A 27,326-nucleotide genomic window follows, 5' to 3' on the forward strand; every position below is an offset into this window, starting at 1 on the left:
ATTGATCCTTTAAATAAACTTATTCTTAAAGGTCGTCAATTTAACTCAGTAGTTAATTTTTCAAATATAGATCTTATAGGAATACTAACATTGTTTCTGTTTTTGAAAAATTAAAACATAATTGACTACATGTGCTATAAATGTACAGCTATGATAATTTATTATTCTTCATCCTGTATATACTGTTTACTTATATTTTTGCATTGCACAAGGTCATACGTTTTTCAAACTGTTTATGACGTCTTTACGGTTAATCCGTTGGATATGTCCTGGTTGAGGAGTCAGGAGCCTGTTGTACAGTGGTTTTCTTGTTTGAATTGTAATGGGCCAAACCGTTTAGGAATTGGGAGCCACAAAACAAGGATTTTCTGGTTTCCGAACAAAAACTTAAGTATAAGTCTAAGGATCTCTATTAAATTGTACCACAAGGTTCCATACCAAAAAAAAAAAAGAAGATTTGGATTAATTTTAGGGGTTATGGTCCTTACCGTTTAGGAATTAGGAACCAAATAGGGGCTTTAAACAATAATTTACTAAAACTTTCCAAAAATTCCTAATATAAATGGGTTTTTAATGCAAAGTCTTGAATTCTTAGGGTTCTTTAGTATGCTGAATCTAACATCGCATTTAGATTTTGGGCACAATTCTAAAAGGGGCATTAGCTACGAGATATGAAAAAAATTAGAATATGATTTAATTTTAATTCAATCATTAATAAGAAATAAATAATGAAATAATAATTCGCTTTTTAGCAGCCAATTTGGGTCAATTTTGTCAAAATAAGCAAAATAACATAGTTGAGGAATTATTCACTTGCAAGTGAATAATTCGACCTCATTGAATCCGTATTCATGTGACCTTCAATTTAACTCACTAGCTAGGGTTGGTTTTGCATGTATTAGTCGTGTTCAGCCATTAAAAGGAAAAGAATGTCAACATTGAAAGTGAATCAAAGGTGAACCGTTTCGTTGACTGTTTCGATCCACACAAAAAAAATCATTCTTATACAGATAATTAACTTATTTTTTTAACCTAAAACATGAAATCAAATAGACATAGAAAAGTCCAGTTGCACGAAGTCGCTATCTATTTATATTTATGTTTCTGTTTATATCGGGTTATATGACCGTCAGCAGTCTTCGGAGGTCATCTCGATAGTTAATTATATGGCTTCTAGAGTAAAATACACACGAAATTCTGATATATATTATCGATTACATGCATTCTTAACTGTTCATTTCAGACTTATTTTAATTTGGATAGGTGTTTTAGTATGTAATAAATGAAATATGTGAAAATTTGAGTCAAATCGGTGAGCATGATTTTGACAGCTAATGCCCCTTTAAATGGTCCACATTAAGGCAAAAAGGGTCCAGATTTAAACTTTGTTTGAATTTAACAAAAAATGAATTTTTGGGGTTCTTTGATATGCTGAATCTAAACATGTATTCAGATTTTTTATTTTGGGTAAAATCAGAGTTAAAAATTAAACTTTGTTTGATTTCACAGATTTGCTAAATTTTGGATATTTATTGGACCATAATAGTTAAGTTCTTAGACCACATTCATTCTATGTCAAAAACCTATAATGTGTCAAATACTAATTCACGAATCCAAATTCTGGGCGTCTGAGCTGTATCAATCTTCAATGTTGTGTCCATACTTGCCCCAGCTGTTCAGGGTTCAACCTATGCGGTCGTATCATACTGCGCCCTGCAGAGCATATTATTTTTATATAATATATAATATCCCCCCCCCCCCTTTCCCCCTTTAAGCTCTTAATCCATTACTGGTGCAATATTTTATTGAACGATAATATTGATATAAATAGAAAGTGTATGCATTTATTTTTGATATAAAGAATAAAAGTATTGAGAGCTGTTAGGAGTGGTGAAATTTGTATGTCTTTGGAAAAGGGTGTCGTGAATTTATTTTCCTTCCTCAGGGTGGGGACTTGAAAAAAATAAGAGAAATTTCCAAAATTCCTCCCATCCCCCCAATGACAGAAAATGACCAGTCACCTAGTTAAAAGTATAAAAATGATGTTAAGTATCACTATTTCAACCTATTTTGATATGAAACACATGACTTTGGAATTCAGAATTACACGATAAGAGTGTGGACAAAAATATTTAGTTTGTTATGCACGTGTTTGTATTGCTTGTCATTTTGTCATTCTTTAGACATATTAGAATAAAGATGTAACATCGATTTGAGTTATTTTGAATATATTGTTGAATTGTGAACAATAGATTCCCAATGTTATGAGAAGCTAAGTAACATCTTTATTCTACTATGTCTAACTGCTTCAACTTCTTTCAATATCGTGTAACTTCCTTTAGATTTATTTCCATAGGTGAACACTTTTTAAGAAAGTGTCCAAGGAAATATTCAAAGAGCAAAATATCCGGATGAATAAAAATGAGCAATAGAAAATAACTCTCCATTCCTGAAAAATAATGGAGAGTTTGAACAAAAGATTTACGTCACATATGTATTTTAAGATAGATTATATTTGAATCATTAAATATGAACATTGATATTAAACAAAAACCCAAATCCTATGACATAATGCATATGTAGACTCAATTTCTATTTTTATTTTTAACGACATGAGTTGAATATAAATGCAGCAACATGTTTCGCCGATAAGAAGAAAGACATTTCTATTTTTTTCCAAGGAGAGTATAAATATCCTGTGCGTTTATGTGTTGAATATCATATGTAGAACATCATATGCTGGAATAGCCAAGTAAGGTAAAGCAATTGTAATTTTCATTACTGATAAAGCGTCAAAAATCGAATATGGAAAAATAAGTAAGGAATTACTTTGAAATTCATACATTTCTTTGCATTAGAAGTTAAGAGTTCAACTTTTCGTTCCTTTTTTGTTTTAAAGGCTTTCCAAATAAGCAAGGAACACCTGCATGAAATAAGAAGATTTGGTAAAATTGCAAATAAGACAACTATCTGCCAGAGACAAAATGATCTCGAAGTAAGCAACTATAGGTCAGCGTACGGCTTTGAACAATTAGCAAAACCCATACCGCACATGGAGCAGTCCACGTTTTTCTTCCTTTCGAAGTATCACTATGTGTTTACCCTTCTTGGGTTTTATTTGCCTCTAATATTGCACCACTTTGCTTTGAACTAGTAATTTTAAGTACTCTAAGACCGGTAGTTTGTTTTTAAGTCTTTTTGATAGTTCCGACACTGTGTCGAGCTGATGAGTCCAGCCTTTTCCAAATACTATTTATACATTCAATAGTTTGTTCGTATGTTGTTCTGTTGTACCACTGTTAGGGAGAATATTCGATGTCTGCAAACATGTTTACACCCTGACGCATTCTGTACGTACACGTCCAAAGTCAGAGGTAAATCAGTTAGTGTTGCTGTATATCTTATCAGTTTTTTTTTATTATTGTTCAGTTTCATAAGTTTGTCATTTCGATGCCTTTAATAGAATGCTACACGGTATGGGTTTTGCTCATTGTTTTTTTTATTTCCCCAAGATGTGATTTAGATATTTGGAATAAGATATTGAACAGAAAAATAATTGTATACGCATTTGAAACGATGACTTTTCTTTCTACAGTTTTTCTAGTTTCAATTGCTCTTAATATCTATTAATGAATAATATTATATGGACTGTCATTTTTAAATAAAATAGCATAAGAATTCTTAAAGTGTTCATTATTTGTACTAAAGGATGAATGGAAGAACACAAAACATTTTCAAATGTATTATACAAGCAGAAGAAAATGCTTATTTGTTCTGAAAGGATTCCTTTCGTAAAGCGTTATCAAGATGCAGATTGCTATTGCGCCTGTCATCGGCTCCTCACTTAACATACTCTTAAATGAATAACGCGAAATAATTTATTGAAATATAAGCAAAAATTTCGAATTCTTATTGTCAAGGATTATTCTTACAAATTTTATAGCCACTTTCTTCCAACATTATAATATTTATTTATAACAAATTCTAAATCTATGGAATACAAATAGGAATATCAGCTAGTTCAATTGTGAACAAGTTTGTACATTGATTATTTAACGATCCGGTTACCATTTGATAATAAAAAAATATGAAGCAAATGCTAAATCTCTTTTGTAATCAACTTAAAAACATTTAAAAAAAAGTCCTGTTTGCTGGTTGTTTCCGAGCAATGATTGACTGGAAATCCGGATTAATTTAATATAATAACACGTTTATGTCACTATAACCTGACATAACTTTTAAATGGACATATTGTTCATGTTGTTGTGCACATACATGTACGGAAAGGATTAATCTGAAAGCTGTCTTTATTGGGATTTTTTTTCAAACATTGTAGAACGGAAGAATTGTGGAACCACAATGAGAAATTTGTATTTTAGGGACAAACATAAGTTACTTTCGATAAACTTTGGGTTTTGGTTGTAATTCCTTTTTCAAATAAGTACTGAAATAAAATCTGATCGATCAAATTACATGATATCAAATAATATATTGTTTTGTCCGCTTATTTAATAGAAGACACCCGTTGTACATTTTAGTGTTTTAAATAAAGTTTTGAGTTGTCTTTAGGCAATTATAGTATGGGAATCTGACCATAGATACTTCATAATGTTATATTGAAACTAAAATTACATTGTGCTTTTGTAAATGTTAGTATAATTCTTTTGACGTTCTCTTCGTAAATTACAGAATGAACGGACATAAACCAGTAACAGAAACGAGAATTGCAACCTTAGTTTTTTTTAATTTCATAATGTCTGCGCTTAAAGTTGTACAGTGAAAATACAAAAGCATTGTTTCTATGACCAAATTACTAGCTATTTGGTGAACGACCTTTCCAGCACTGAGTATCTACGAAACGACTGTTTTCATTCATATAGTCCTGATGATAAGCTCGAACGTACAACACATGTTTCTAGAATAACTTTCTTCTTTCACAAAATGTACACCCGATATTGACAGATTAAAAAGTCAAGTAGAATTCACAAACATGTTTAAACACCTCCGGGTGCGGGATTTTCTCGCTTCGTTGAAGACCCATTGGTGGCCTTCGGCTGTTGTCTGCTCTTTGGTCGGGTTGTTGTCTCTTTGACATATTCCCCATTTCCATTCTCAATTTTATGTTGATATTAAAAATATTAAATTGCTGTGTACAATCTTTAAATTAACCATTTTTATTTTACAGAAAAATGGGAATGTGCAAAATAGTTATTATAGCTATTTTTCTGATAAGCATCTCGACGATAGATAAAAGCGAAGCAGGTACGTTTGTTTGTTAAATTCCTACCTCTCCATTAAGGTCATATCACCATTTTGATATGTTCAAATTTGCATTTATTTAAACGGATATACAACGGAACATTTCGTAAAATATATTAAACGCATAAACAGTCACATAAAAAAAAATCTTTTTAAGAAAAGGGTGATCTGGCATTCTAATTTCAAATCAATGTATTTATATCTCTCCAACAATGTATAACAAAACGGTTGTGGTCATGAACCAACTGCGGTTTGTAGGTATTCACAATACGAAACTGTATGTGGTTACCGATGTCCGTGTGTTTAGTGTAAATTCTAAAATCTGTTGAAATTATTGTATTACGTACGAACAGTATTTTTCATTTTTCTCAGAAATGTTGTGGCGGTTTGTGGCCTTGAAACCTTTGAAATTTACGTAAAGTCTAATAAAGGCCAAGATGATATATTGCCAATAAAGCGCCACTTTGGACGCTATTTTTTGTGTTTAAGTTAAACACCTTGAAACAAAAATGGATTTCACATGGATTATTATATTGCTTTTGTTGTAATGTTTAATGAAGAAACAAATTGTGTGAAATTATTGGGGTTTTTTCAGCTCCTGAACTTTAATTTACCTGTAAGAATCAATTATGCTACCTTCAGCTGTCAAATATTTTTAAGAAAGAGAAAAGTTATTCTTAAAAATATTGGACAGTTAAAGGTAACAAAATGGTTTCGTACAAGTAAATGATAGTTCAATCACTAAAATAAAGAACAGGTACAACAATAGAATGACGTCACAACAATGTTTTAACTTGAATGATGGTTGCTGCACACAAGAAGATATTGAATCACTTGTTCAGTCTGGGGAAAAAACTGTCTCCGCTACAATCATGTCTTTTTTCCCTGATTATGAAATCACCGGATGAAACTTATCTTGGACAGATTTCACTAACCTATATGGAACAGCAAGAGTTCATCTAGTAGAGGGTGAACTTCTTATCCATCACGAGCACATGATTTCACTGATAACTTTTTTTGGAATGCTTATTAATTATCAGTCTTTATTTCATGCTTTCGGAACTGTATGTTCGTCAAAATTCATGAGGTCTGAATGCCTCTTTTAACAGTACTAAATGAATTCAATTTCCCCATATAGTTTTAAGGTAGATTCATGGTATACCGCCATCTTGGATTGTACAATCGCAGTATACAATCGGTCTAGATCTTTGCCCAAATCTGCAAATTTGGAGACAGATAGGCAATTTATAGGTTAGACTGTTTATTTGATGAAAGAAAACTTGGTGATATATTGCATTATTCATAATGTTTAAATAAATACCAAATATTTGTGTTTTTAGAATAATTTTTCCAACTTGGCCATTTAAGGGGAGATAACTCTTTTAGTAAAAAAAATTATACTGGATTGATAGGGAAATTTTAATTTTTTACTTGTAGCAAGAAAACAAGTTCGGTGACACCATTTTTTCTTTTTATTTTCCCAAAGCATATTATAAAACCTATCTTCTCATATTTTATTTCAAAATTATATCTCATAGATTTCTTTTTATGCACAAAAATGTGTTTTTTCATGAACAATCTAAGCAAATTTGGGCAATTTCGTACGACCCGTAGCTTGAAATATCACACGGTGACCCATACTTATTATTATATTTTTGGAAAAAGCATAGAAAAATCTTTATTTTGGCAAAGTATAAAAAAAATTTATCTGAGGAAATATATACCTACATGTATGATCTACCTTATTATAGTTTGTCAACAAGCGGGGGCCGATACACATACTAAGGTGGCCATACAAAAGACAAGTCTAATAAAAACAGACACCGCCATGCCAAAAGTATAAAGCGACGAAACAAAGTCCATAAAACATCATCCAGCAGGAAACATTATCGATTTATTAGAATTGCATATTGGTAAACTAGTGTTGTCTTGATATATGATACACATTGAATCAAAATGACACGTTGACTGGATGTTAGGCACCTTATGATCAACCAATCAAACCTTCGAAAGATAATGGAGATAATATGGCACTAAACTAACATTCTTTCAATCAGATAATACAACAATTCGGTAATCTATTTCGTTGGAAAGAAAATCGTAATGCTTAGTTTTTTTTTAAAATCAAAGTTTTGTCAACAATTAATTTCCAAATTATGTTTTACTTTGTCACGTAGCTTCTACGTATGAAAAGGATGGTTTGAGCGCGTATCATACCTGTTCAACATGTCTATTTTCATTGCATATGCGATGCCGTTCTGTCTTGACGTTATATTTTTCTTTTTGGTCTTACGGTTCGGGGATGTAGGTGTTGTTTGGGTTACTGTTCAATATGTTTGATATTTCATACTCATTATTTCTGTGATGACATGACATATTATAGATGTAGCCATATCATAAATAAACAGTTTACAAAAAAAAGTGAAAGAAACCAAAGTGTCATTTAAAATGATAAGTCGAAAATAAACTGACAAAGCCATTGCAAAATAAGAAAAAGACCAAGAGACCAAAAGATAAACTACTGTATACAAAGCACATTGAAAAAAGACTGAGAAACGCAGAAGTTTGAATTGTTTGAAAAACTAGGATTTTCTACTCCAGAAATAAATTACATTAGCTGTATTTAGCAAAACCTTTCGGCCATCATTCATGAGACTCAGAGTCTTGTCTAGTCTGGCGTACAAAAATATATGCCTGGTGTCTTTGATCAGTTTATTTTTAATATTAGTTAATCAACATTCATTATGACAGAATATTTGTTAAATTGTTGTCTGGTAAACAGCTACTATTCTGAAGCATAGTTCTATAGCGCATATGTGCAAATTGCTTTAAAACATGCAATATTCTATTTTTATCTGACATTTCATTAAATCTAATTAACGCTTCAGATGATGTAAAATAGCTGTTTTATTGACATAAACATGAGATTGTAGGCAGACAAATTACCTTAATTACAGTTTAAAATTTCAACAGCTTATTTAAATATTTGTAATAGAATTGTTAGGTATGAACGAATGATTTTGATCAATATTAAGACCCTATTTTGTTTTGTATATATATATATAGAGAGCAGACCACCTTAACTCTCAATCGTACCATCATAACCGGAAAAAAAAATCCCGGAATCGCCGATTCAGGAGAAAAAAACAAAGTTGCATGAACTCTACAAACACTGTAGTCAATTTGTCTTCAGTTGCTTTGTCGGAGACCGAGACTAAGGTACGGTCAAAAGGTCTTAAATTTTGTCCCACGCCGGGCAAAATAGATTCTATACTTTTGGAAGATGACCTAGACAAGTTAGCAAGATCCCTCAGAATCAAGGAATATTTTTCTAAGGACACCACAAAAAGTACCACTGATAGTGACACAAGTGATCTCGACTCAGATGACGACCAAGAAGATGTCGAATTCCCAGATTCAGGAAAAAAAGTTCATGGATTTCTAAACCCAGTAAATGTGCTACTTTAGAACATATTATTGACAAAATTAAATCCGACGTAACACATCTGTCCACTGCCACTTCCCAAACATTCAACAATTTATCGTCTGAAGAAAATGAAGCTGTGCGGTTACTTAAAAACTTTATAAGAAATTAGACTCTGACCCCACCCCTCAATTCAACAAAGAGATCACCACAAACCTGAAAAACATGTGTGAACAGGGACATATTGATGAAAACTCATTTTAATATCTAAAACCTGAAAAATCAAAGCCGGGGCGTTTCTATCTTCTGCCCAAAATACATAAAGTCAATAATCCAGGTAGACCAATTGTTTCCGCCAATGACCACCCTACAGAGAAAATATCAGAATTTATTGACTTTCATCTGAGACCACATGTGGAAAATTTACCATCCTATATACAAGACACAACACATTATCTTAAGAAAATGGAATCTTCAAACCCTCTCCCACCTGAAACTATCCTTGTCTCGCTTGATGTTACCTCCCTCTATCCTAACATCCCCCATGACGATGGTATTGAAGCCTGTAGGAAAGTCCTGAACTCTCGTAACACCTTACATCCACCGACTGAATGTCTCATCCAGCTTCTAACTTTGGTATTACAATGCAATAACTTCACATTCAATGGTGAACACTTTCTCCAAGTTAATGGAACAGCAATGGGAACAAAGATGGCCCCGTATTATGCCAATATTTTTATGGGGAAATTAGAACAGAGAATTCTCAATTCTTCTCTTTATCAACCCCTCTCTTGGTTCCGATTTATCGATGATATTGACATGAAGTGGGATAATACTGAACAAGAACTAAATTTGTTCATTCAACATGCCAACGATGCCCATCCCTCAATAAAATTCACATATGAAATCTCTGGCTCTAAGATCACATTTCTTGACACTCCAACGCAAGTGAGAGATGGAAACATATTTACAGATCTGTATTGCAAGCCCACAGACAAACATCAATATCTATCTCCTTTAAGTTGTCACCCTAAACATTGCACCAACAGCATTCCCTACAGCCAGGCCATACAAATAAAAAGGATTTGCTCCACCAACGATATTGCAAAAAAACGACTACAAGAACTTCGCGGTCACCTAAAACATCGGGGCTACAAAAGAAAAGACATTGATAAAGTTTTTCTCGTGCTAACAACATCAGCTGAGACTTTACAATATAAAGTCAAAAAGGTCAACAGGAGGGTGCCTTTTGTGTTGACTTACCATCCAAAATTTGACAACTTATCTCACCTTATCCGCGAAAATTGGAAAGAAATCGAAAAACATCCTAAACCATCCAAGATCTTTCCCGAGCCACCTGTACTGGCTTTCCGTAGGCCCAAAAGCCTTAAAGACTTGCTGGTGAGAGCTGATTTATCCTCTCAAGCAGGCTCTTCGTCTGTGGGCTCTTGCAAGGGTTGAGGAAACAAACGATGACTTGCAAACAAATACTGGTTACCCAGACTTTTAACAGTCTATCCACTGGTACAGAATACACCATATTTTGCAATGTTAATTGCAAGACTACAAATGTTGTGTATCTCCTACAGTGTAAATGTGGTTAACAGTATGTTGGCGAGTCAGAAAAGCCGTTTCACAAACGAATGAACGGTCATCGTAGCGACTACCAGTGCAAGCCAGACCTCCCTCTCAGTCGACATTTGAGATCCCCTGGCCACACTAAGGAATATCGCAATCGACTGACCATTAAAATCATTGACCACAACTCTGCTTGGTCTAGGGAGGATAGACTCACTCGGGAAAGATTTTGGATAAGAAAATTAACAACTTTGGCACCAAATGGGATAAATAAAAAGATGTAGTTCGACTCCATGCAGTGCTTCACATTAGTGTGATATTATTTATTGTTACAGTCTCTGTTTCTATGTCTGTACCTTACTCATCTCTAAAATAAGTCTGTTGAATATACCAATTTAAATTGCTTAATTTTTTGAGGGATGTAAAAGTACCAAGCCACGTTCAACTAGTTAACCGTAGTCAAAATTTATTATTATATTTTAACGGCCGTTTGTTTGCGATGTTTAAATACGCAGACTCTGTTGTAACTACTCTACCGTTGTCAAATTTGAAATATTTACAAATTTAGATCGTTCAGTGCTGTTTATTTGGAATTCTTATTGACGCAATCGTTCTTGTAACATCATAACTGTCGTCACCGTTAAAGCTTATTATTTTTATTTAAAGCATATATTTAAACTCTCTTTTGTAATTAGTCATGTAACCTATGTCGTGTTTAACACATATTTAGAATTGTGCAAGCGTTTTACCTGATGTTCGGTTTGACTTTTTTATTGTATAAATTTCAAGATTGTTATAGTTTAATCTAAGTAGACTGATATATGATTCATTCAACATCACAATCATATATACTGATGAAGGATATCTGTTAGCCGAAATATTTATAAATAATTACATTTATAGTTCCTTTTTTTGTTATTGGTGTTGTTGTGTACACTTTTTAGGCGTTTATATATATATATATATATATATATATATATATATATAACATTTTCCAAAAGACCAAAAAAGTGAAAAAGAATATTTTAACAAAACGCATTTGACTAACAGGTCGAACAACAAATGTTCTTAAATCCTGCTGACTGCCATTGGCGATTGCCAAATAAACGGATCACAAGGTGTAATAATGGATCTTAAGTATAAATTTGATACCAAACAGAAAACTAAAAAACTTGCGGCAAAGATGGTATACCGCAAACAAAGGTGCAAAGATTTTTTGTACACCATATCCGGATTTCGACAATTAATGTCTCTTCAGTGATGTTAGGAATCGAATAATTATTTCTGTGACTGTATCTTACGATCCTTTACGATAGATAATTTAGCTAATCTGTAATTAATTCCATCTTCATATCTAATATATCAGAGTAGAGCGTAGAGTTGTTTAGACGTACTTATCAAATAATTATTTCTGTGACTGCATCTTACGATCCTTATCATAGATAGTTTAGCTAATCTGCAATCAATTCCATCTTCATGCCTAATATATCATGTACTGTTTTACAACTCTAGATTCTACTGACGAGGAAAAGTAACACTAGGCCACCGAAATCTGAATTTTTAGTTTAGTCTAGGTGGCCGAATGATCTAGAGCGCTGGACACAGTGCAGACGGTGTTGTTTCGATATCCCATTAGCATGAGTTCGAATCCCGGCGAGGGAAGAACACAAATTTCCTTCCACAAATTTGCAGATTTAACATTGTTGTGCTGATATTTAGAGTAGTTATGAATATAATATGTGTTTTCGGCCGTGTATCACCTTCACTGTTGATCCAATGGATGGATCCGTCGTAGAGTTGTCACTTGTTTAAACGTACTTATATATGTATATACGAAACAGTTTTTTTTTTCACTATTTGCCTAACAGATATTCAATTGCATTATATTACACAGGTTATAGTCTGCAGTGTCCACCAATTAATCCAGATCATGTCAGTCATTGTGGTATTTTATGTCGACCTGGAGGGTGTACTAGAGGATATCTTTGCTGTTCAATTGGTTGCGGTACACAGTGTGTAAGGGGAATTTGGATTTATAATTAAACAGAGAACTACATATGCATCTGGTAAGATATTATTATACAGTACTGTCTCTAATATTGATAATGAAAACACTTACACAAAAAAACAACAATTTTGCATAGTTTTTTTGGGTTGTTGCTCTTCAAGATATTTAATAATTTTAAAAAGCACACATAGTGAAAATTTAACTTCATACTTGTTACCCTTAATTCGGAGCACACATTCGGATATGCATGTTTTTGTTGTTCGGTGTCACACTGTTTGAATAACACCACTTGATATTTAGGTAATCACTGTTTATTTACAATGATCAAACACTATGTAGATACCCGCTTAGTAACTCATACTTCATTGTAATCTATGTTTATTGAGAATGAGAAAACAACTTAATAAAAGAGAGGCGAAAGATACCAGTGGGACATTCAAACTCATAAGTCGAAAATAAACTAACAACGCCATGGCTAAAAAAGAAAAAGACAAACAGACAAACAATAGTTCACAAAACACAACATAGAAAACTAAAGACTGAGCAACACGAAACCTACCAAAAACTTGGGGTGATCGCAGGTGCTCCGGAAGGGTAAGCAGATCCTATAATAACAGTTGCAAAAGTAAAAACATGGGCGCAATTATAGAAGGCAAAGAATTAGCTGTATATTGATGCAAAAGAAGTGAGATTAAACGCTCAGCAACCAAAACAATAATTATCAAAATATCAAATGTATGAATAAAAAGATTTTTTTTAACTATAAGTTGATAATACGGTTAGTAGATAACAGAAATAAAAAAAATCTTCTACTGGGCAGCATATATTTTTTCAAACTCTCATGTATATATCCAGCCGTAGTACTAATACCTCGATAAAGCTTGTCTAGGTGTCGAACAGATTTTTTTTTTATTTGCATATACTATATACATATATTTTTTCATTGTTGTAGGCTACAAGCAGAAAAAAAAGTAGCAGTAAAGAAGAGTGATTCAATTAATACTTTTTATTGTTCCAAAATCAACATAAGCTTCTATGTTTTCTCAATTAAAATTATCAAATTTGAATACATTTGAATACAAATCATAATCAAAGTTCTTTATATTTCTATTTACGCAATTGCCACTTTTGATTATTCGATATGAAAACAATGTTATCTGCACATACCAACACGGAAACAGACGATTGTCTGTAACTGTTACTTTGATAATATAAACGGTACCAATTCTAATGAACTAGATGCGCATTTCGACAATTTATGTTTCTTCGTTGATGCTCTAGGCCAAAATATTTGAATACCCAAATCTATTACAAATGGTGAAAAGCGGATCAAATAAAAAAGGACCTAAAATTAAGCAAAATCCGGACAAGAAATCAGAGCATTGCTCCAGATGTGCATTTCGACAATAAATGTTTCTTCAGTGATGCTCGAGGTCAAAATATTTGAATACCTAAATTCTAATACAAATGTGGAAGGAAGTGCGGATAAAACCTAAAAGGACCTAACGTATAGCCAAATCCGGACAAGGAATTAGAGCTTTGCTCAAAGGAGATATATTCCTTAATTTAAAAACATTTCCTTAATTCTATAACAGTAAATTTTGAACAAACCATATCCGTCTAATGACAAAAAATATTGTCGAAATGCACATATTGTGTAGTAAAATTGGTACCGTGAATGTTATATTAAGTGTTTGCTTGCAATAAAGTTGATAAGTTGTTTACAGTAGAAATGGTCTTCTTAAAACTATCTAAATTTATCGACAAAAGTTATAATTAGACTGTTATTGGTGAATAAATTCTGCGTCTGGTATCAAGTTATTATTTTTTTTTGTATTTATTTTCGCATATCTATATTGTAAAACAAATCTTCATTAAGATGTTTTCTGTTTTGTTTTAAAACGGTGCACTAATTTAGCTGGAAAATTGCATCTGATTGTATTTTCTAACACTGTTCGTGAATTTTTATTTTGAAATTTACTTCGATAAGAGTGTAGGACATTATCTCAGTTACAACAGTTAATTTACTGTTGAATTTGTTTCTGGAACTGTGAGCATTCTTTAATACAGTATTTTTATTTTTTTTTATTCAGTCTCGCCCTCCTTGAATACTATTGTGATAAATGTACAAACGATACCGGCTGAAGTGATCATATTTGAAAGCATTTTTTTTTTTAAATTACCTACTCTACATACATAATTATTTGTCTACAGATTAAATAAAGGAAATAAATTATTACAATTAATGTTTCAGATAAGTTGTAATGTCAAAGCATCCCATTATGCGAGTGCTAAACTGCTCAGTTTAATACAAAAGAGACCCAAATACCAAAGGTAGATTCAAACCTCAAAGAAACCCAAGAAAAACCGACAAAACCAGAGCAAAAAAAAAAAAAAAAACCAAAGACGACGAAAGACAAAAATGCGTTATAGTACAACATCACGCACCATCGTCTGAAACAACATGCAAAATTCAGGAAATCGGTAGACAATCTAGATATCCTGATTTGGAACAAGTGCAAATTTTTAGTCCATTTATTGCAAAACAAATTCACAATAAAAAGCTATTGCTTGTATTTATTTCTTGTTTCCTGTCTGTCTTTCTTTGACAAAATGATGGATCGTGATTACCCTCCCACCTTGAAATTTTCTTTCGTATACAAGAATCCATTGTCATGAAGAATAACAAAATATCGTCTTTGTATAAGTTTGACTTAACTTGTGCTATAACTAGTTGATATAATGAGTAGGTTACTATTTTTAAAATGCAAAAACAAAAATGACATAGCATTTCCTGAAAGTTTAAGAAATGTTAAAAATAAGTTTGATTTCAGACAAATACTATTCTTCTAAGTAGACAAACCACAGGATTTCTTTTCTATATGCTTTTAATCGACACATCAATCAGATAGGAAGATAAATTGCAATCACCAAGTGTTTCCTTGTTTTTAAGTAACAGTACTGCTGTATACGTGTATTGTTTTATGCCCCAGTCTGTCCGTCCGTCCATTCGTCCCATATGATGCATGGTTTATTTTACATTCTCCTTCAGTTTGCAAACTAGAACTTTTATGACATGGATGGTGTAAGTGCATATATTAAGGGGTGCATAAAACTTGGATTTTGATTTTTTCCTTTCTTAAATCCCACACACGAAAGAATATTAAACGTTGTCATTTTGGAGTAAAATTATGCATGCTAACAGTTTTCAAGTTCGCAATTTTATAATAAAATGCTGGATGATAGAACTTTTACTAACTAGAATGTGCCGATTGCCAGGATTGCTTTTTTCTTGACATTTTTTACAAATGTGAAGATGTTGAACTAGGTCAATTTTATTCCCCTCCCTTTTAACTTTGAAAAAGTTAAGATTTTTAAAAGTTTGAAACACACAGCAACACAATTGTCCTTCGATATGAACTAAATAAAACGGGGGTTTCAAATGTGTCGCACAGACACAATATTTTCAAGTTCTACTTCAACATCACTGTTTATTAAATCTACAGTTGCTAACTTATATTCATGCATTCAGAGGGAGCATCAGCCTTTCACCGAAAGAAATTTAACAAGAGCATTATTGTTAAATTAAAAAAAAAGAACAACTGTGACACAGAGAAATCCATATGGAAGGAAAAACAAAGAGAAAACACGAGATCATAAATTGATCCCTACTTTTAAGTTAATGTTTAACCGAGTGTAAAATAACATACAAAGACAAAAACACAATACAAAATAATGTCGTTGACAGCCAAAATATAAAATCTGATTTCAAAAATATAATGGTAAAAAATTAGGACAGTTACGAAATTTAGGGAGAGTTTACCGAAAACATCCGAGAAGTGACTGTTTATATTATAGATTGGCATATATTATAGGCATACAGTATACTTTTGCCACAGTCTACTGTTGGCTAAATGCGTAACATGCAATAATGTCACGTCTGCGAAGCTCAGTCCCTTGATATTGCCATACATTTTTGTTGATAGTTGTTCATTCTATTTAAAATTTCATAAAAGAGAAAAAAAATAAGGCAATCCGATTATGCTAGAGCCGCTGAGCATGTCATTACAGTCGCAGTCAGTAGCGAAACTGTTGTCTCAAATACAATGAAATGTAAAGTGGTCAAATCTTTAGTATTCTCTACGTTCTTTGCACTGGTAGAAGAGTAAATGTTTCCGGTCAGAAAAATCCTTTTGGACATAGCAAATCATAAAACAAAAACGGCTTTACGCTGTATGTGAAACGCACGAAAACTAGTTTGTAATTGTTTACTGCTTCCTCAAAACTAGAGACCTACGGGTAATAAATCAGATACGAAATGAATGAGATATTAGGCCGAACTATAGTTCTCATGTGATACATATTCATGGAAAATTCTATTCAATGTATCTAAAAATTTACAAAATCTCATCCATTCATTAAAATGTCAAAAAGAACTTTTGTAAGGTGCAAACCATATTATGTTCAATCAAACAGACCAATATTTGGTTGTCGGTACCATAATGAAACTTAAACTTTCTTTAATTCATGGATCAAATTTCAAAACCAAATTATAGACATTTTTACTGAAAGAGAAAATTATCATGTTTATGACTCTTTAAACAATGTCATTAAATGTACACCTTGTCCAGGAGCCGTCAAGTCTACAAATGGTTTTAAATGCGGAATAAACAAGTTAACCTTCTCACGGAAAAATCAGATACATGAGAGCCGTCAAGTCTACAAATGGTTCTAAATGCGGAATAAACAAGTTAACCTTCTTACGAAAAAATGAAGCTCTGCAGGTAACATGGTCAAAGTACGAAATTTATTATATTCACATCAACATGTAAAGCATAAAAAAAAATTGTCGCTTGTCATGAAGGAACACTTCAACGGTTGAAATGTTCATTGTCAAATATTTATTGATGCAATAAATACTTTTTGCTGCACATCAGTTTTAAGCTAGAAAGCAGTCATCTCAGTTAAAACAATTGTTTCAAGAAAAACTTGCCAACCGGTCACTGTCTTTGTACATGTTATAAGTAAAATTAGGCATTAAGCTTAAATCCTAGGCAATAAGTTAACGCCTAGACATTAAGTTACTGCCTGCAATTTTCAGACAATAATCTTATTTCCTGAAACCTTTTGATGATTATTCAATATATTGCCAAACATCGTTTCAGGTGAACTTTGGGATTTTTGTTTTATCTTCCAGGTACATGTACATTCAGTGAAATATTTTTGATGCAAAGTATTTTTTAAATCATATTCCATATATCAATAAACATTAATTTAACACATCCTCAAATTTTAGTATTTTCCATATACATAACAGAATTTAAGGTAGCTAGGGTGTCTAAATGTTCGACGATAGATTTTTCTTAAACTTCTGTGAAAGGCTTCTGGGTCAATGTTCTTTCAAATTTCAATTTAAAAACTGGGGTCACTAACCTTGTTTTTTCGTTAGAATACACTGCAATTAACGAAATCAAAGTTTTTTTTCTATGCGTTATATATATAGGGAAAACCATAACTTTTCTTTATTGAGGAGTCGCTAAACGATATAAATGGATAAATCAATGGGAGAACTGTTTTTCACAATCCCATCCATCCGCAATATTAAATACAAAAGGGGGTTACAGGCTTTATCTTTTTGAAAAATTAAAAAAAAAAATGTCCTTTCAGAATTCAATATAATCATCTGCTCTTGATTTATTGTAAAAGGATTTTTTTCCGAAATATCTTGATACACGTAACGAACCTTAATTTTTAGATAGTTTAATTTCAAGTTTTAGATGTTTCTGTTGTATATTAAATGATCATGGTAAAATATTTTTTAAGTATTTTTGCAACATGTGTAGAATACATGCTCAGAAAAAGACACCCAATCTGATCTATGTAGATTCATAAACAGGTCATAGTGACAGAAACCGTATGATTTAAACAACTTAATAATGACTATGCAAATATTTCTCGTGATTTCATGGCTTTGCAAATATTTCTCTTGATTCCATCGAACTATCTCTTTCACTTAGTGAAAATTGTAACACGAAGAAAAAGTATATTTCACCCCGGTCTGACCTACCTATTGAATTAGTTATCTATTTCTCGCTTAAATAATTAAATAAGCGTGAAAGATTTCCACTGGACGTTAGGCAAACACCAATTAAACAATCAATCACAAATCTAAAAAAAAAAATGGTTGAAAAATTTCTTTTGACAATATTTTATTTTGTTCAGCAAAAATTAAACAATGATTTTAACATAAACATTAAGCAAGGAGTTTGACGTCGAAATATATATGGCTTACGCACTGCATGGACGATAAATATCTTTATATATATGTACTTAATTAATATCATAAACTTCTTTCTGTTTTAATATTTTAAATAGATTTGAAGAAAACATTCGAAATATGTTTATATTCGTGAAGTCTTCTATTCTCCAAACGAGCAGGAAGTTGCAATCGTCTTTGGACAGCATTCATCCACCGTTTATATGTGTTGAAACGTTTTTGTTTTGTATACTGAATTGCTATGACATTTACTAGGTTTGTTTTATCCCTTCATTCTTACTTCTATCATCACCCTTCTTAAAGGTCTTTTTTTCAATTTTGTAATGTCCATGTGCAAGGGTGTGGATTGCGTCTGGTAGGATGTAACGTTTGTCTGAAAGTACGATCTTGTTAATCTCCTCGATGAAGATGGCTGCGGAAGATATTCATGGGTCTGTATATCTCCTGCTGCGTTTTGAGACATTTCTTGTAATCATCAAAGACGATGTTACAATTGATCACATTTTGTTTAACTCCCTTTGCTTTCTTGGTGATTTTTTCATTTACCTTATAGGCGTACTCTTTTGCTCGAAGACCTACAAATTCTTTCGTGATTTCACCCCCACACTCATTCTTAAATTTTCCAATGATTTTCTTATTCACACCGGTTGTAATTCCTGAAGAGTGTTCGCCTGCATAATTAGAAGTTTCACACTTGTACTGAACATGTGGTGTAATGTCTTTGTAAAATCGGCGGTTTCAATCTAATAAGCCAAGCTGTCAGCTGTATCGGTAAATAAGAGCTTTGCGTTGTTATCATACATCTTACGTATAAAATTGTAATGAAAGTCATACAGGCATCAACGTTTTTGAAAAATCCAAGATGCAACTTCCTAAGTAGACGGATTTAATAAATTCAAGTTTCATTGGTCATTTTCATGTGAACCGCTACTCAGTTTTCAGTAGACAACCCGACGATCAAAGTTAGATTTGACTACAAGCTTCAGTGCCCGTTTCTTTGATGTTACCAGTTTAACACCAACTTTCTTGCGGATATTCTCCGGCATGGTCTTACCAAACATGTTTGAAGTTTGAAGAATTTCTTCTCAGAGTTGGTCTTAACCTTGGCACGAATGTGGTGTACCTTTGTTAGTTTTACCCCAAATGATAGGTATTGATAAGGATTTCTATCATTACGTGTATACTTGATTCGCTTCTTCAAATGTGGCACTAATTTACACACCTGATTAATCTCTACATTCTCAGGTGCCAATGGATAGTTGTTATGGTCATCATAAAGTTCCTGAGGATACTCGAGATCGCACCATGCATCCATTGTGATCGTCTGGATAGTTAACGATGTTGTCAATTTCCTCTGGTTTCACCCACTCGAACTCTCCTGTAGGTAAGGGTTGTGCCATAGCCCATCCAAATTGTTCAATTGTTCATAGTCGTTTATATATGGGTTGTTGGCCTTACCATATCGAAGTAACGTAGGTACACTATCCAGTCGCTGGGTTCGTTTTCACCAACTCCACATGAACCACTATTTGCACCTTTAAACCCTTCTTTTTGGTAAGTGCATCTGAAATTTTACTGGAAATGGTGCTTCCACTTACCTTAAAAAACGTATCTGAATCATGTTGCTTTAAAGATTCAATGGTCACCATACCAAATACACCATTCAGCGCTTCTATCAGTTACTTTGATCTCATCTTCAACCGGCGGTATCTCGAATCACCGAATAACAGCGTTATTAGCCAAATAACACTTGTAATCACCGAATAACACTTGAAATTTTAATATTAGCACATATTGGTGACATTTAAACATTGATAATTAAATAATATTGTATTATAAGTGTATTTTATAACTTAAAAATGATTTATAGAAAGCAGGTAAGTTCATAAAGATCATTATAAATATTAGTGTGTACATCCAACATGGCGACCAAGGAAAACACAATGGGAAGAATAAAAGAATGATTGCATATGCATACAAAGGGAAAAGCTATGAAAATAAAATATTAAATAATGTACTGTATATACAGAGTATTGTCCAATAATTGTTTTTCAGTAAGGTTTCGAAAAGTTAACAAGTACATCAAAGCCATGCAATTACTCCAATCACCAATTAGTTTTCTTAACGATTTACTCAATATTGATTGAAACGTAATTAAGAATGTTCACATATTTAATTTAAATTTAATCAAAAAATTAATTATACTTGATTGTTTTATAATAAAAACAAAGCAGCTGAATGATGATTCGTATGTGTGTATTTTCTCAAAAAGAAATTAAAGATTTTCATTGGCAAATATTAATGTTTTTACAAGTAAAACGGCATTCCCCGATAAGCCCGTGCCTTGTGCAGGATATCTTAGTAGTTTTAATTTTTCACAATAAAATTCTAAATAAATTGTTTTCGCGGACTATGACAGATAAGCCCGTGCCTTGTGCAGGATATCTTAGTAGTTTTAATTTTTTACAATAATTTCTAGATAAATTGTTTTCGCGGACTATGACAGATAAGCCCGTGCCTTGTGCAGGATATCTTAGTAGTTTTAAAACGGCTTGGTTACTCTCCATTTTTAAATTAAAAAAAAATAAATAATACACAGATATTTTATTTAAAAGTAGAAATTTTTGATTATAATATTATTTTTTTAATAACTATAAATTTTTTTTTATTATTGTATAAGTTAAATATCCCACCCTCACATTGTTCATTGCCTTGACGTGGCGTGAGGGCTCCACTTTGGTCTAAAATGAACACGTTGAGGGATTGTATGCAATCATTCTTTTATTCATCCCATTGTGTTTTCCTTGGTCGCCATGTTGGATGTACACACTATATTTAATGCGATCTTTATGAACTTACCTGCCTTCAGGAACATATATATACTGTTCCCAGCTGCCTTCTATAAATCATTTTTAAGTTATAAAATACACTTATAATACAATATTATTTAATTATCAATGTTTAAATGTCACCAATATGTGCTAATATTAAAATTTCAAGTGTTATTCGGTGATTACAAGTGTTATTTGGCTAATAACGGTGTTATTTGGTGATTCGTGTTACCCTTCAACCGGTGCGTTTTCAATGTCATTTCTTTACAATTGGAGTAGATCGTCTCTTTAGCCGAGAGTACTTAGTAATGTTGTGTCTCTTTGAGTGTGTTTTCAGCTCCTTCTTGGTAAAAACCTCTTCGCAGGTAAATTGTCGGTTGGTTTTCTCTTCAATAAGCTTTATCAACTTCTCTTTTAAAATTTTAATGTACCTCCTTAGAACCCCCATCCTTAGCTATTGGACGGAGTTCCTTCATGGTCTTTTTTACCTGCATCTTTCCTCCAATATCAACATTTTTATCATCCTGATTGGATGGTTGTTTTCTATGTCTCCAGCACAGTCCGTCTGTTCCAGGTTTACTCTTACAAAACCCGTTTTTCCTTTTCAGTATGCGCCGAAAAAACTTAAACAAATTTAGCAACACCGTTTTCAAATGGTATAAATTTTGATGTTAGCCCAGATGGACAAATCATTTCTTCGTCATCAATTATATTAGAATTCATATTTATTTTATTACTATCACAAATTTCCTTTAAGGTGTTCAAATTCATATTATTAGTTGATTCCATTCTACTTCTATCAACACCTCCTTTTAAAGTGTTTCTAACATTGTTTAAAAAAGCCATAATTATGTTTTAAATTGCAATTAACCACTTTGTCTTGCAAACACCACACAAGGCATAGATGGATTCGGGTTCATCGCTAGCTCTAGCTTGCACCCGTTTTAAATAGTACAACACGTTTTTCGAATGACGAGTATACTTTCTTCAATGTCTGCATAAATATTTTAATTTTCAGCTTCAAATTTGGTATTGAAAATATCACGCCATCAAGAAGCCGACCATCCCAATTCTTTTGCACAGTCTAGTAAAGGATGTGCTTGTGACAACGGGTGCTTTATGTTGTGTAGGATCTGCTTACCCTACGAGAGCACCTAAGATCACCTTATTTTAGTGTGGTTTGTGTTGCTCACTCTTTAGTTTTTTTAAGTTGTGATTTGTATACTTTTGGTCGCTTATTTGTTTTTTTTTGCCATGGTGTTGCCAGTTTGTCATCAACTTATGAGTTTGAATATTCTTTTGGTATCTTCTAATTCTCTTAGACATATTTGAGCAGACACCTTTCTTAATTGATTTGATTTGATTTGATTTTTGGTGTTTAACGCCACTTTTAAGCACCGCTTTTGGGCTATTTCGTGGCGGCCAGTTTTTATTGGTGGAGGAAACGGAGTACCCGGAGAAAACCACTGACCTTCGATAGGAAAACTGACAATCCTAGTCAATTAAGATTGGAGTCGAGTGCACCCGCACGAGCGGGGTTCGAACTCACAACCTCAGTGTTGACTGGCTAGTGATTACAGTAGTAACTTCTTAGACCACTCGGCCACCGAGGCCCCCCTTTCTTAATTGAAGACAGTATTTTATTATTCTGGGTTATTCATCTTGTCTGGTTTCTGTCTCATTAATATCCACCTTACATCTCCTTTTGTTCAAACTAAACTGACCAATATAAACAAAAGAAGTTCTATCATAAATGCTATTGAACAGATAAAATTACGTCTACTGAAATAAGCTCAAACTCCCATCAAACATGCAAAACTAAATCTGACTGTTTTTTAAAATGCATATATTGGTGGAAGACATTTTGGGGTTAAAACATATAACATTAAAAAAATCAAAACAACACTAGATGCAACCACAGCGCTAATCTTTATTGCTTTGTAAACAAAATTTGAGACCAAATTCAATATGAACGGTAACAATAACAGTCAAAAACAATAACATAATTATAATCTGAAGTACATACTGTGAAGACATTTATTTTCATGAGCATCAATTTTCATGGTTTGGAGAAAAATTGAATCTTTTTGGATTACTCGATTTCAGTGTTTTGATAGATTACGCATAAAAGTCTATAGGAAATTTACATATATGTTGATAAACCCCAATTCACAGTTTACCTGTACACATCAAACCAAATGAAAATCAGTGTCCCACTAATAATGAATCCACAGTATGAAGTACATGTACATGTATACAGTATAAGTGTTTATGTTCTACCAGACTTCTTTTCCAGGGTTAATTTTCATGAGTATCTTGGAAATGTGACAACTAAACATGTGTTATCTTTCTAACTACATACATTGTAAATATCTAAAGGATCACTAAAATTTAAAGTGATTGAATAAAAATTAACAGAATTTTTACTCATAAATAACACATTTTGGAACAAATACACTTATAATATTGTGTTGTGTACAAATCTGTAGTAAGTACAATGCTTTGTGAAATCATTTTGTTAAACTGAATGGAATTAATTCATGCATGGCTATCTTCATAACTTTTAAAACGACAATCAATTTATTAGTATAAACTGTAAATTTTGTTTATTCAAGGTATAAACATTAATATATTTCACATTTTTGTTAACATTTAGTTTTTTTCATACTGTATACATTACTCAAAAATATCTATTGGTTGATGCTTAACTTATAATAAATACACAAACTCTACAATATCAGACAGGAAACCCGCTATGTACTTTCAAAAAAAGGATTCAGCATTAAATCATACGGAAACACAACTTACCAAAAACTTTGAAAAGAAAAAGAATGGAAATCAAATATGCATGTATAACAACAAATCTCAAATATAAAAAAGAAGATGTGGTATGATTGCCAATGAGACAACTCTCAACAAGAGACAAAATGACACAGAAATTAACAACTATAGGTCAAAACACACTTAACAAAACCTAACCAAAAGAACAGCATTTTCATTCCTGTTCTTCATTAGCAATTTTACTATTTGATTAAAAAAAGTAGCAGGATGATCAAGTATGAAAAAATAGTAGGTTGTACTGATATTTAATTCTTATATATTTAGAAAAAAGTAATTTCTAGAAGTGATATATATGTAAGGTGTTACACAAGATAATGGTCATTTACATTGGGTAGAGTAAGCTAACTTATTTTCACTGATACTCATTTACGTGTTTAGCCCTTTCTAGCATTTTTCAGTACTTTCTAACTTTATTTGTGTTTTCTTATGAGATAAGATTCAAGGTTGACAAATTCAGGCTGACTTAAATTCATGGTATGCATCTACTTTCATATAAGTCACGAAAACAAGTCGTTGCAAAAAGTAGTTCGTTTACAGTAATAAATTCAAATGCATCTCATCTTACTGTAATAACAAACTCAAATAAAGATGTTAGTATCTGTTATGTATGATGATTATTTATCGAATTTTGGAACTTTCAATAGTATATTTAAGTGCAGTGTATTTTTAAAGGCCCTTTAAAATGTTTCCAATCTTGTGTTTTAAAATGTTCCTGACAGTACTGATTTCTACTCCTACAACAAAGTCTGTCTTAAAATAGTTCACTTAACAGCAATAATTGCAGTAAACATCTTATTTAAACTTTGTTGGATAGTTGTCATCTCCTTATGTTATATTGAATATCTGATCTTCCGCATTTAAGTACAAAACATGTTCCTTCATAATTATTTTTTTAACACAAGTGCTAAACATGTTGTCAAAGACTTTAAGTAATGAATAATTTTCATTGTTATTTCTATTGGATAAACCATTTATAAAGAGTTTACTATTTTTAGTATGCATATCCGATAAAAAAAATCTTTGTGACTTTGTGAAACAAGAGGCTCTCAAGAGCCTGATCGCTAACCTGTATTTCAGAGGAGAAGATTTTTAAATGTTAGCAAACTTGATGAACAAATTGTGTAAAATTGTCTTTAAAGGGTAATAACTCCTTAAGGGGTCAATTAACAATTTTGGTCATATTAACTTTTTTGTAGATCTTACTTTGCTGAACATTATTGCTGCTTACAGTTTATATATATCTATAATAATATTCAAAATAATAACAAAAAACTGCAAAATTTTGTTAAAACTACCAATTCGGTGGCAGCAACCCAACAATGGGTTGTTCAATTCGTCTGAAAATTTCAGGGCCAATAGATCTTGACCAATTAAACAATTTTACCCCTGTCACATTTGCTCTAAAAGATTTAGTTTTTGAGATATAAGCCAAAAACTGCATTTGACCCTTATGTTCTATTTTTAGCCATGGGGGCCATGTTTGTCGATGGATACAAACTTAGGATACAATTTATAAACAAGATACCCTAAGGAACATTTGGTTAAAGTTTGAAGGTAATTGGCCCAGAAGTTTCAGAGGAGAAGATTTTTAAATGTTAGCAAACTTGATGAACAAATTGTGTAAAATTGTCTTTAAAGGGCAATAACTCCTTAAGGGGTCAATTGACAATTATGGTCATATTAACTTTTTTGTAGATCTTACTTTGCTGAACATTATTGCTGCTTACAGTTTATATATATCTATAATAATATTCAAAATAATAACAAAAAACTGCAAAATTTTGTTAAAACTACCAATTCGGTGGCAGCAACCCAACAATGGGTTGTTCAATTCGTCTGAAAATTTCAGGGCCAATAGATCTTGACCAATTAAACAATTTTACCCCTGTCACATTTGCTCTAAAAGATTTAGTTTTTGAGATATAAGCCAAAAACTGCATTTGACCCTTATGTTCTATTTTTAGCCATGGGGGCCATGTTTGTCGATGGATACAAACTTAGGATACAATTTATAAACAAGATACCCTAAGGAACATTTGGTTAAAGTTTGAAGGTAATTGGCCCAGAAGTTTCAGAGGAGAAGATTTTTAAATGTTAGCAAACTTGATGAACAAATTGTGTAAAATTGTCTTTAAAGGGCAATAACTCCTTAAGGAGTCAATTGACAATTATGGTCATATTAACTTTTTTGTAGATCTTACTTTGCTGAACATTATTGCTGCTCACAGTTTATATATATCTATAATAATATTCAAAATAATAACAAAAAACTGCAAAATTTTGTTAAAACTACCAATTCGGTGGCAGCAACCCAACAATGGGTTGTTCGATTCGTCTGAAAATTTCAGAGCTGATAGATCTTGACCAATTGAACTATTTTACCCCCGTGTCAGATTTGCTCTAAAAGCTTTAGTTTTTGAGATATAAGCCAAAAACTGCATTTGACCCCTATGTTCTATTTTTAGCCATGGCGGCCATGTTTGTTGATGGATCAAAACTTCGGATAAAATTTATAAACTAGATACCCTAAGGAACATTTAGTTTAAGTTTGAAGGTATTTGGCCCAGTAGTTTCAGAGGAGAAGATTTTTGAAATAGTTTACGACGACAGACCACAACGAGGACGGACGCCAAGTGATGGCATAAGCTCACATGTGGCCCTTTTGGCCCCGGTGAACTAAAAACTGGTAACTCTGGTTTATCATTAATTTTGTGACAGAAATAAACATATTAATATGTACAATGAAAAATGAAAAAAAAAAAAATTCATTTAAAATTTTCAATGGGTACTGTGTGTCTATTTTTATAGTAAGAATTATTGGACATCCGTCTATCTGGCAGTTTTCTATGTTAATAAACATTTAATAAAAAGATGAAATGATAGTTGAATTCCAAAGGACTGCTTTCAGAGGAAGTTTTCATAAATAACTTGAGATAAACAAATTTACTATGAAAGGAGCATAAGGCTTGTAGTTTCCATTCTAGCATCTTTTAAAATCTTTACATTTTGTAAGAAAAGGATTATTTTGACAAAATACAGAATAAAACGAGGAGGAATTAGAGATAGAACAAGCAACAAAAAATCTGTATATTGATACATTTTTATAAA

General features: G+C 32.3%; 1 long non-coding RNA gene across 1 annotated transcript; it reads left to right on the top strand.

Moving 5' to 3' along the window:
* Positions 1–2,623: 2,623 nt before the first annotated feature.
* On the top strand, positions 2,624–14,176 carry LOC127708008 (uncharacterized). Its single transcript, XR_007985119.1, has 4 exons — positions 2,624–2,757; positions 5,186–5,262; positions 12,156–12,327; positions 13,222–14,176. It is a non-coding gene; the product is annotated as an uncharacterized LOC127708008 (long non-coding RNA).
* The last annotated feature ends 13,150 nt before the right edge of the window (positions 14,177–27,326 follow it).

Source organism: Mytilus californianus, unplaced genomic scaffold (genome assembly GCF_021869535.1).
Source record: "Mytilus californianus isolate M0D057914Y unplaced genomic scaffold, xbMytCali1.0.p SCAF_7, whole genome shotgun sequence".
Taxonomy (NCBI): Eukaryota; Metazoa; Mollusca; class Bivalvia; order Mytilida; family Mytilidae; genus Mytilus; species Mytilus californianus.